The sequence below is a fragment of the Geotrypetes seraphini genome, chromosome 9 (assembly GCF_902459505.1).
Source record: "Geotrypetes seraphini chromosome 9, aGeoSer1.1, whole genome shotgun sequence".
Classification (NCBI taxonomy): Eukaryota; Metazoa; Chordata; class Amphibia; order Gymnophiona; family Dermophiidae; genus Geotrypetes; species Geotrypetes seraphini.
The window spans coordinates 81496232-81506932 of NC_047092.1; the positions used below are offsets into that span (position 1 = coordinate 81496232).

The 10701-nt window shown below is 42.4% G+C and overlaps 1 protein-coding gene across 5 annotated transcripts in view; it reads left to right on the forward strand.

Annotated features, from left to right (window-relative positions):
* Window positions 1-10701, forward strand: part of AGK (acylglycerol kinase) — a 518819-nt gene that overhangs the window by 106338 nt on the left and 401780 nt on the right. The gene's annotated exons all lie outside the window — the stretch shown is intronic.

The following is a 10701-nucleotide window of genomic DNA, read 5'->3' on the forward strand; positions in this document are numbered from 1 at the left end:
GAGAGAATTGTTACCAGCGATGAGACATGGGTGCATCACTGTGAACCAGAGAACAAAAGAAAGCACGCAAGAATGCAGAAGCTAGTTAAAAGATACAACAAATGCATGGGGACTATGTGGAAAAGTGATATGTTCAATTGCTCAGTTACTTCTATTAAAGCCATCAAATATATATTGCCTTTTTTATTAATCCTTGTATAATCTCGAGAATTCTATGGAACATGCACCAGCAAGGTGCAGCAAAGGCGTTGGATACATAAAGTCTTGCTCTTCTGAACATCTTTTTTTCCAAATGAGTTTCTGTAAATTTATTCTTTTTTTAGTCCATCCAAATATGTTAGGATTTTTTTAAACCATTTTAAGTTTTTGTTCTTTTGACTTTTTTTAATCATCGCCTAATCTGTTTATGAGCAGAAGAACGTTGATAGTAAGGACTATTACTGTATATTAATCCAATTAATTCAAATGGACTGATAGGTGTATCTCATCATTTAATGTTGAGTATATAAATATCAATTTTCATTTGTATTTTGGCTTAAAAAATTTGAGGGTGCTTGAAATTTTATCCCTTGGTTTTTACTGTTGCCTTGTGGGCAGCACATTGCTTATCCCAGGACAAGCAGGCAGTATATTCTCATATATGGGTGACCTCATCAATGGAGCCCCGATGCAGACAGCTGCAGAAGCAATTTTGCTTGAAGAACTGTGGAAAGTTTGTGACTGACCACACCGTGCATGTGTGAGTGCCTTCCTGTCCGATGTAGGGCGCGTGTCTCCTCAGTTCTAGTTTTTACGCAAAGCCGTAAAGTCCTACTTCGAATGTTTGTGTTATTTCTAGTTCCTTCTCGCCGCAGAATTTATTCCCTTCGGGATCTTTTTCTCTTTTTTCATCTTTCTTTTCTTAATAAAATAAAAAAAATTTTAAATTCTTTTTTTTTGGCCATTCTTGACAGCGGGGCCTTGTCCTTCGCCTCAGCCTTTGGACTTGATTTGGCTAAGGCGGTGTTTCTGTCCATGTCCTGCCCGTTAACTGGCTTCAAGATGTGTAGTAGGTGTCGGCGCATGATTTCATGATCCCCATAAGTGGTGTATCCAGTGTCTGGACCCAGACCACCGTATGGAGTCTTGTTCGTGTTGGGCCACGCTACAAAAAAGGTCCATCAAAAACCATCTTCAACAGAAGCAAATCTTTGGTCTCATGGATGCTGATTTGGTACTTCCGACACCAGTAAAACCATCGACATCCAAAGTATCGACATCGCCAGAGGTACCGGTGTCCAAGTCGGTGTTGCTATCTCAATTAGGCAAGCCAGCCAAGAAGCCACCAGCTTACCAGATAGGGTCTCGGGCCATAAAGGTACCGAGTCCATTTGTACATGCCAAACATACTCCTCTGATGCGGCTCGCCTTCCCATCTTGATGTGCATCTTCTTCGATGTTTTCCTCACTGCAGCAAGCCGCGTCACCAGTGATACCGGCATCAACCCCCCAGGTATCGATGCAAGCTTTTAAGGAGAAGCTTGATGCTCTCTTTAAGCTAGAGTTTGTGAGCATGTTTCAAATGGTCACTACCATGTCGGCTTCTCCAATACTGGTCCAGCCTGAGCAACGCTCCATGCCAGCTGAAGGTACCAAGGTTTCCCCATCGGTACCGCATGGATGACATCCATCCTCATCATCCAGCCATGCTTCTCGCCACCTGTCTTCAAGGCATCGATCTGCTTCATCAAAGCTTTGCTACCCACAGAAGCGTTATTCTTCACCTTCACCCAGGCATCGGTCCTCTTCTTCAAAGTATCGACTATCGAAGCATTGGTCATCCTCTCCAAAGCGTCGACCATCCAAGCATTGGTCATCATCTCCAAAGCGTCGACCATCCAAGCATCGGTTGTCTTCTCCAAAGCGTCGACCATCCAGGCATCGGTTGTCTTCTCCAAAGCGTCGCTCTTCTACGCACTGTTCTGCTTCTTCAGAGCAACAGCAGAAGCACCGTCATGCTTCAGGACAGAAGTCTAGCTGTTCCAGGCATTTATCTCCTTCATCCACAAAAGCTTCAACATCTAAGCATCTCTGTCCTGCATGTTCAACCAAGCATAAACGATCTGCATCACCTGTTTCTTCAACTAAGTACCATTCCAGGAGGCACTACTCTATTTCCATGCCTGAAGATTCAGACCTTCGATAGCAATCTACACATGAGGTTTCACCTTCCTCCATGGAGGCTTATGGTTCCCAAGCAGAGTGTTCTTCTCGTTCCATGTCTCATAGGGAACCTTCCCCATCAGAACCTGTCTCCTTTACCCGTTTTATTTGACAGATGGGTAAAGATCTTAACATAAAGATGGAAACAGACTTTAAATATTCCAAAGAGTACCAGGCAGAGTTAGAGATCAAACATCCTCCTAAAGAGTTGCTCAAGCTCCTTGAATGGCATCCTGAAAAATTCCATAAAAATTTGGACACCCAATACTCAGTACCAGCAGTCCCTGGAAAACTGAACTCTCGATATAAGGTTATCCCTTGTTCAGGTTTTGAAAAACTTCAGTTGTCTCACCAGTCTCTGGTGGTAAAGTCTACCCTGAAAAAGTCAATTCCTAAGGTGTACATGATGGTTGAATGATGGACAAGTTTGGCAGGAGATTATATCAAAACTCTATGGTGGCCAATAAGAGTTTGAAATTATAATTTTTTCTTTACCTGCTATTTGAAATTCTGGATCAAGACCATGCCAACCTGTTTCAAATATTTACCTTCTGATTGACTACCTGAGTTCGAACACGTACCGTACTCTTACACAGCTCTGAATCCATCTAGTGCAATCTTCATATGATGCATTTGAGCTGTTTGAGAATTGCAGACATGGTCCCTAACTTCCAAGACCAGTTAGCAAACATCCCTTGCCTGGGGGATGAGCTTTTTGGGGACTCTATTGAAAACGCTACGAAAAAGCTTTCTGAGCATGAAAAATCTTTTGCCACGTTGCTTAGGCCTGAATCTAAATCTTCTGCCTCCAGGGGGTTCAAACCATCTTCCTGATAACAGAAGCGTTATCCCCCAAAGTCTGCGCCTTACTCTAGACCGCCGCAGAAAAAGGCTCAGATACCTGCTGTGTCCAAGATAACTCAACCTTTTTGATTAGTTTCTGCAGAGCATAATTCCACCTCTGTGTCTCCATCTTCCCCTCTTCCCATCGGGAGTCGTCTCACCCATTTCTTCCATTGGTGGAAATTAATCACTTCCTATCTCTAAGTTCTCACCATCATTTGGAAAGGTTATTCCCTTCATTTCCATCATACTCCCCCAGATCAACCACCCAGAGAGTTTCCTTCCAAATCTCTGCAGGCCTCCCTTCTTCTTCAGGAAGTTGAAGCTCTGCTTGTTCTCAATGCCATCAAGAGGGTTCCTTTGGAACAGTAGAACACGGGGTTTCACTCCCGGTATTTCCTTGTCCTAAAGAAGACAGGAGGTCTCTGTCCGATATTGGATCTCAGAGCTCTCAATAAATTTCTTATCAAAGAAAAATTTTGCATACTGTCTCTGGCGTCCTTTTATTCCCCTTCTGGATCACAACGATTGGTTATGCTCTCTGGATCTCAAGGAGGCTTACACTCAAATTCCAATTCATCCAGCCTCTCACAAGTTCCTCAAATTTCAGATGGGAAATCAAAATTACCAATACAGGGTGCTGCCTTTCGGCCTGGCCTCAACTTCCAGAGTTTTCACCAACTGGTGGTAGTAGCAGCACCTGGTGGTAGTAGCAGCAGCCTTATGGTATCACAGACTCCAGATGTTTCCATATCTGAATGATTGGTTCATCAAACACTAGTGCTGTCCGATTCACGATTCGAATTGGTTCACCGATTAACTCAGGTGAACCGATTCAAATCAATTTAAACAATAAAAAATCGGCTTCCCGATTCGGACCCTCGCCCCCTAAAGCAGGAGCGGCAGCGCTGCTCTTGCTGGCCAGCCACTGCCGCTCCTGTTTTAGAGGGGGAGGGTCAGTCCAGCTTCTCCCCAGGCCTCCCGGCATCAAATTTACCTAAATCCATTAGCCTGCATAAGATCGCTAGTGCTAGCGATCTTTGCAAGCTACCGTCAGGTCTTCCGAGCTGTCTTCTCTCTGCCATGGTCCCGCCCCCTTCTCTGATGTCAGAGGAGGGGCGGGACCGTGGCAGAGAGAAGACAGCTCGGAAGACCCGACGGTAGCTTGCAAAGATCGCTAGCATTAGCGATCTTATGCAGGCTGATGGATTTAGGTAAATTGAGGACAGAGGGAACACGCAGGCCTTCCGGGGGGGTGCAGTCCTTCGTGGGGGGGGGGGTTGTACAGGCCTTCCAGGGGGGGGGGGTGCAGTCCTTCGTGGAAGGTGAGGTTGTACAGGTCTCCAGGGAGGTGCAGTCCTTCGTGGGGGGGTTGTACAGGCCTTCAGGGGGGACAGGCAGGCCTTGGGTGCAGGCCTTCAGGGGAGGGATGTAGGCCTTCAGGGGGGGACAGACCTTCAAGGGGGGACAAACCTTCAGGGGAATGGGCCCTGGTGTAAAAGTACATGGAGGGAGGGAGGGAAGGGGGGTTCAAAGAGATGTGCATATGCCGGACTTTGGGGGGAAGAAATAATGGGTCTAAAAATAGAGGAGAGGGAGAGAGATGATGGGCAATGGGATTTAGGGAGGGAAGGAACAGAAAGGGAGAGATGGTGTGGAGGGGGGATAGGGATACTGGATAGAAGAGTAGTTGGAAAGGAGGGAGAGATGCTGGATGAAAGGGTAGTTGAGAAAAGGTGAATCTGTGGATGGAGACGAAAAAAAGGAAAGATGCCAGACCTCTAGGGAAGGGAAACGGAAGGGAAGGACAGAGATGGCGGATGATTAGCACAGAGAAAGAAGGAGACCCTGGCAAGCAAGTTATCAGAAGACAACCAGAGCCTGGGACCAACAAGATTTGAATAATGACCAGACAACAAAAGGTAGAAAAAATCATTTTATTTTCTGTTTTTTGATTACAATATGTCAGATTTGAAACATGTATCCTGCCAGAGCTGGTGTTAGACCGCAAATGTGAGCTAGGATTTAACAGAGAGAGGAAAAGTCTTTTTTTGTTTGTTTACACCACAGCGCCAGTGTGGTTAGGAGAAGGCAAAGGGGATGAAAAGACTATAAAGGGGTGAAGAAGTTATAAAATAAACTCACCAGGATGTTTTTAAAAAAAACACCCAATTGGATAGGAAAATCGAATCGAAAAATTGATTCAATAGGCTGAATTGAATCGAAATATTTTTTTTCATTAATCAGGCAGTACTATCAAACACCCTACATCTCAAGGGGGTTACTGAAGCCACACAACAGACTGTCTGGTTTGTGCAAAATTTGGTTTCAAAATGAACTTTCCCAAATATCAGTTGCAGCCCTCTCAGACTCTGCAATTTATTGGAGCTCTTCTAGACACTGTGCAACTCAGAGCATTCCTTCCCCAGCAACGTCAAGATCAGTGGCGTACCTAGCATATGTGACACCCGGGGCCCATCATTTTTTGACAACCCCCCATCTATATGAAAAATATGATTTTTAGTAACAATCCACATATCGCACAACAAGAGTGTACCTACGAAAAGGCAGCATCTTAAACACTGCAGTGAGCACTAGAACACCAACACATACATTGTAAAACTAAACAAGCCAGATCCTGTACAGTCAATTGATTCTGTACAGTCAATGCTATCAGAAAGCTATGTCCCGTTCATACACACAGACAGATACACCCTCGCCCAATATGGAATAATCACAAACTAAAAATAGAAATATGTAGACAAAAGTTAAACTGAACCGCCAAGAAACCAGACTCTGCATACAATGCAACACTACAACACCACAAAAACAGTAATACATATTCTCTAATACTGTGCAAAATATAAAGACAGTAGATGTAAATTTGAAAAAACTGATACATAACAAGCACCACTTTACAAATTAACAAATAAAAATAAAACAAATAATGAGAAATAGAAAATACCATTTTATTGGACTAATCCCCATAAGTTCGGTCCCCATCCCCGCAAACCACCTGATTCCATCCACAAAAGCCTTGAATTGTTTTATATTGAACTTATTATATTAAAGTATAAAAAGAAACAATATTCTGTACAATTGTCAATTTATAAATCAGCGTCTTTTTCCCCACTCTCTCTTCCCCATTTTCATTCAGCGTCCTCAGCCCACTCTCTCTCCACTTTCCTTCAGCGCATGCACATAAAAACAAGCAAGTAATTTTATATCATTTTCATTCTATTCATTCATAGAAATTAAAGTCTAAATAATGCCAGTCACATAACAAAACATGATTTTACAAAAATAATTTCCTGCACAGTCAAGCCTGCAAGGATTACTAGATGTCTTTCAGCAGCTCCCCTCCCTCCCTCCCCCTTACCTTCTTGGCCAAGTCAAAATGATCTACCAACAATAAAATTTTAAAAACACGCTTGGGATCCAAGATGGCTGCCGTTATCTGATTGCCAGTAGGACGCCGGAGAGTGTCTCTCTTACCGCTTTGAAAATGCCGAAAAGAAGAGGCAAGAACATTGGTGGTGCCTCCCAGCGCTCGGGACCTGTGGCTCTTACAGTTGATGACATCTTCAGGCGCCTCCAAAGTGAGCAGGATTGTTCGGGGATTCGCCCGTTGGGAGCACCGGCAGAGAGGAGTGCTTCGGCGGATATCCCCGGGCTAGATGTCACGCTGAGCCCTGATGTCAGGACGCCTCCCCTTCAGCCGTTGCTGCTGGGAGCCAGCTCTTCGCGAGAGGAGAGTATGTCCAAAGAGGCAGTGTTCTCCTCTTGAGAGGCCAGCGAACTGGAGGGCTCGCTACAGGGAACAACACAAAAGGAATTTTTCCTTTTGGAAGGACCAGCGACCGGGACAACTGTGTCTTAGGGGGAACAAGGCACAGGGGAGGTAAACCATTCAATTGAGCAAACCAGAATTGCACAAATCTTCTTTTGCTCCTGTTAAGCCCCCAGAGGTTACTCTAGATTCGCTTTGGGATCTAGTTTCCACTTTGGGAAATTCCCTCAATCCTCAAATAAAGAATTTAGAAAAAGAATTTAAAATCCATAAAGAAGAAATTAAAATCTTGAAACAAGATATTGTAGTAATAAAGATTGAAATTCAGGAAGAAAAGAAGGACTTAAAAATGGTTAAAAGTAATCAAGAATCAATTGTAAAAGATAACCTAATTATGAGGAGAAAATTGGAAACACTTGAAAATAACAGTCAGATTAACAATTTGCGTTTGATTAATTTTCCAAAGGTCTTATCAATCTCTCCAAGAGATATGATAAAACGTTACTTTCTGGAAATCCTAAAAATTCCTGATAATTCCTTACCACCACTGTCAAGAATGTATTACACTGCACAACAAAGTTTTTGCTTCCTGAACACTGCTGGGTGTTTCTTATAGAATTTTGGGTGCTGATCATGAATATTACATCAAAAATTACCCATCACGTACCATTTCAGAGAAATCTTCAATTTTGTCGTGATTTTTTCTTATATTTGGATGCAAACAATTTTTTCTCCCATAAGTGTCTTATCAACAACGGTTTGTGCCGCCTGGGTATGTCCATGCATAAAATCTAGCCAGGTTGGAAGCTGTTTTATGGAAGATGACATCCTGGGCATGTCTGGGCAGGTCTGAACGAGCTTGCGCTGTCTCACCATGCTATAATGGTGGCTTCCATACACCGATCCTGCTCATTTGGTTAATATAGATAGTCCGTGTGTGTATATAGTATCAGTATAGTAAAGTATAGTAGTATAGTAGCTGTAGCAATATAACAGTAAGTAAGCTTGATGCTATAGACGTTTTGGTGTCGGGCAATATGTCTCGTCGGTGTCGTAACAGCCGCGACACATTCTGCTATATCTGTGGGGAATATACACTTACGCCTCAGAGACGTTCGATGACTGCCCTTGTAAAGAAAGCCTATCATCTGTATTTTGGCTGCAAAATAGGTGATCAAGACAAGCAATGGGCGCCTCACATTTGCTGTGCGACATGTGCTGTTAGTCTGAGAGCCTGGCTCAGAGGTACTCGAAAGACGATGCCATTTGCTGTTCCGATGATATGGCGAGAACAGAAAGACCATGTGACGGACTGTTATTTCTGTTTGACTAATGTGTCTGGTTTCTCTGCCAAAAACAAGAAGTCAATTGAATATCCTAATCTGCCTTCAGCAATGAGACCCATGCCACATGATGACAGTCTTCCAGTTCCGAAACCACCAGAGGATTGGACCTTAGACGAACCAGATGAAGAAACTGCAGTGCAGGGTTCTAACAGTGACATTGACCCGGATTTTGAACCATCCTCATCAGGCGATCCACATCTGATAACACAGTCCGAATTGAACGATTTGGTCAGAGATTTGGGTCTGTCAAAAGCAAAAGCTGAGCTGCTAGGTTCGAGACTGCAGGAATGGTGTTTGCTATCACCAGGTACGAAAATTTCTGTGTTTCGAGACCGGCATCATGATATAACCAAATTTTTTGCACAAGTCGACAGTCTCTGTTTCTGTTGTGACATTGAAGGATTGTTCTCGGTCTTTGGTTGTGATCACAACCCGGAAGAGTGGCGTCTTTTCATTGATTCGTCAATGTTAAGCCTGAAAGCTGTTCTGTTGCACAATGGCAACGTTTATCCTTCAGTACCTGTTGGCTATGCAGCACATATGAAAGAAACATATGAGAATATGGAAATGTTACTAAAGTATGTCCAGTATACCAGGTATAACTGGAATATCTGTGGAGACCTCAAAGTCGTTGCTCTGTTACTAGGACTGCAGCTTGGCTATACAAAGTACTGCTGTTTCATCTGCGAATGGGACAGCCGAGACAGAGAGTCGCACTATTCTAGAAAGAACTGGCCACTCCGTAAAAAGTTAGTTCCAGGACAGAAAAATGTAGCACATGAATCGCTTGTTGACCCGACAAAGATATTTTTGCCTCCTCTTCACATTAAACTGGGACTCATGAAGAATTTTGTGAAAGCAATGAACAAGGAAGGGGAAGGTTTTCGTTATTTAAGACAGATGTTCCCAAGAATAACTGATGCCAAGATCAAAGAGGGTATTTTTGTTGGCCCCCAGATCAGACATGTTATGAGTGACAAGCGATTTGAAGATCTGTTAGTTGGGCCGGAAAAAATTGGCTGGAAAGCCTTGAAAGACGTTGTTGACAATTTTCTGGGCAATTACAGAGCCCCAAACTACATTCAGCTGGTAGACAAACTTCTCAAAGCATACAAGAGAATGAAGTGCAATATGTCACTCAAGATTCATTTCCTCCATTCACACTTGGACTTCTTCCCCGCAAATCTCGGTGCTGTGAGTGACGAGCACGGTGAAAGGTTTCATCAAGACATAGCTACGATGGAGAAACGATACCAGGGCAATTGGAATCCGTCAATGCTTGCCGACTATTGTTGGATGCTACAACGTGATGCACCAGACACTGAATATAAAAGAAACTCGGGAGCAAAACACTTTTAATTCTGTTTCATTTAGTCGCTTGTGCGAAACGTAAACTTGACTATATATTTTATTGTCAGTAAACATAAAAATGTCTATTTCTCATAGTTCTTACGTGATGCAGTAAAACCAAAACCATATTTGAGCATACCAAGTTGGTACCTGTCATAATCACCAAAAACTTTTCAGGAATCAAGACTTAACCAAAAAATTGTTGTGCAGTGTTATTTGCCTAAAAAGAATCAGGACTCTTAAAAGAAAGACGAGGATGGAAAACCACAGGAAAGTTCTTTGGATGTTACAGCTTTATTGGAACAATCTGATAGAGAGGTGGCTAGTCCAGCCACTCTCTTATTGACTGTGGCTTTGGCTCCAGACAGAGATTGGATCCTTAAACTTTTCTTTAAAATAGATCTAGAGATTTCCTTGGCTTCCATATTCAAATTTTTCCTGATGTTTCGAGAGAAACTCAAAAGAGAAGGAGGGAATTTTTATTATTGAAACCAGGTGTGATCCAAATAGGGGGTTTCTTTTTTCTTAGATACCCTAGTAAATGTGTAATCAGATATAGTACTTTTAAATATATTTTCTTTGAACCGGCTCATTGGACAGCTTTCCTTTCTACGAAGTGCCTTGAAAGAGGAGAAATATCTGTGTCTAAATAATAATTTAAGCTCTCTTTCAGCAACAGATAATGTGGGTTTGACTGTTATTGTATTGTATTCACTCCTAATCCTTAAATCTTGGATCCAATTTTGAGGATTAATGTGGAATTAAGTTGAAGAATATATTTTTTTTTATGTAGCTCTGGTTTATTTTCAAGTTTGAAAATAATTAATGTTATGTTTTCTTGATTGTACTTTTCTGTACAAGATGATATGCTTGTTAAATAATTTGAAAACTTATAAATAAATAAATAATAAAAAAATTTAAAAACACAAAGCACACTGTACGCAGAGAAAATGTTAATTATCATTTATATTCCGCAGGTTTTCAAAGAAGTCAAGGCAGATGACTTTATGCAATGTCACCTCAGTAACAACTATACAAAAATAGACAAATATACCCCCTCCCTTTTTACTAAACCGCGATAGCAGTTTTTAGTTCAGGGAGCTGCGCTGAATGCCCCACGCTGCTCTCAACGCTCATAGGCTCCCTGTGTTAAAAACCGCTATTGCAGTT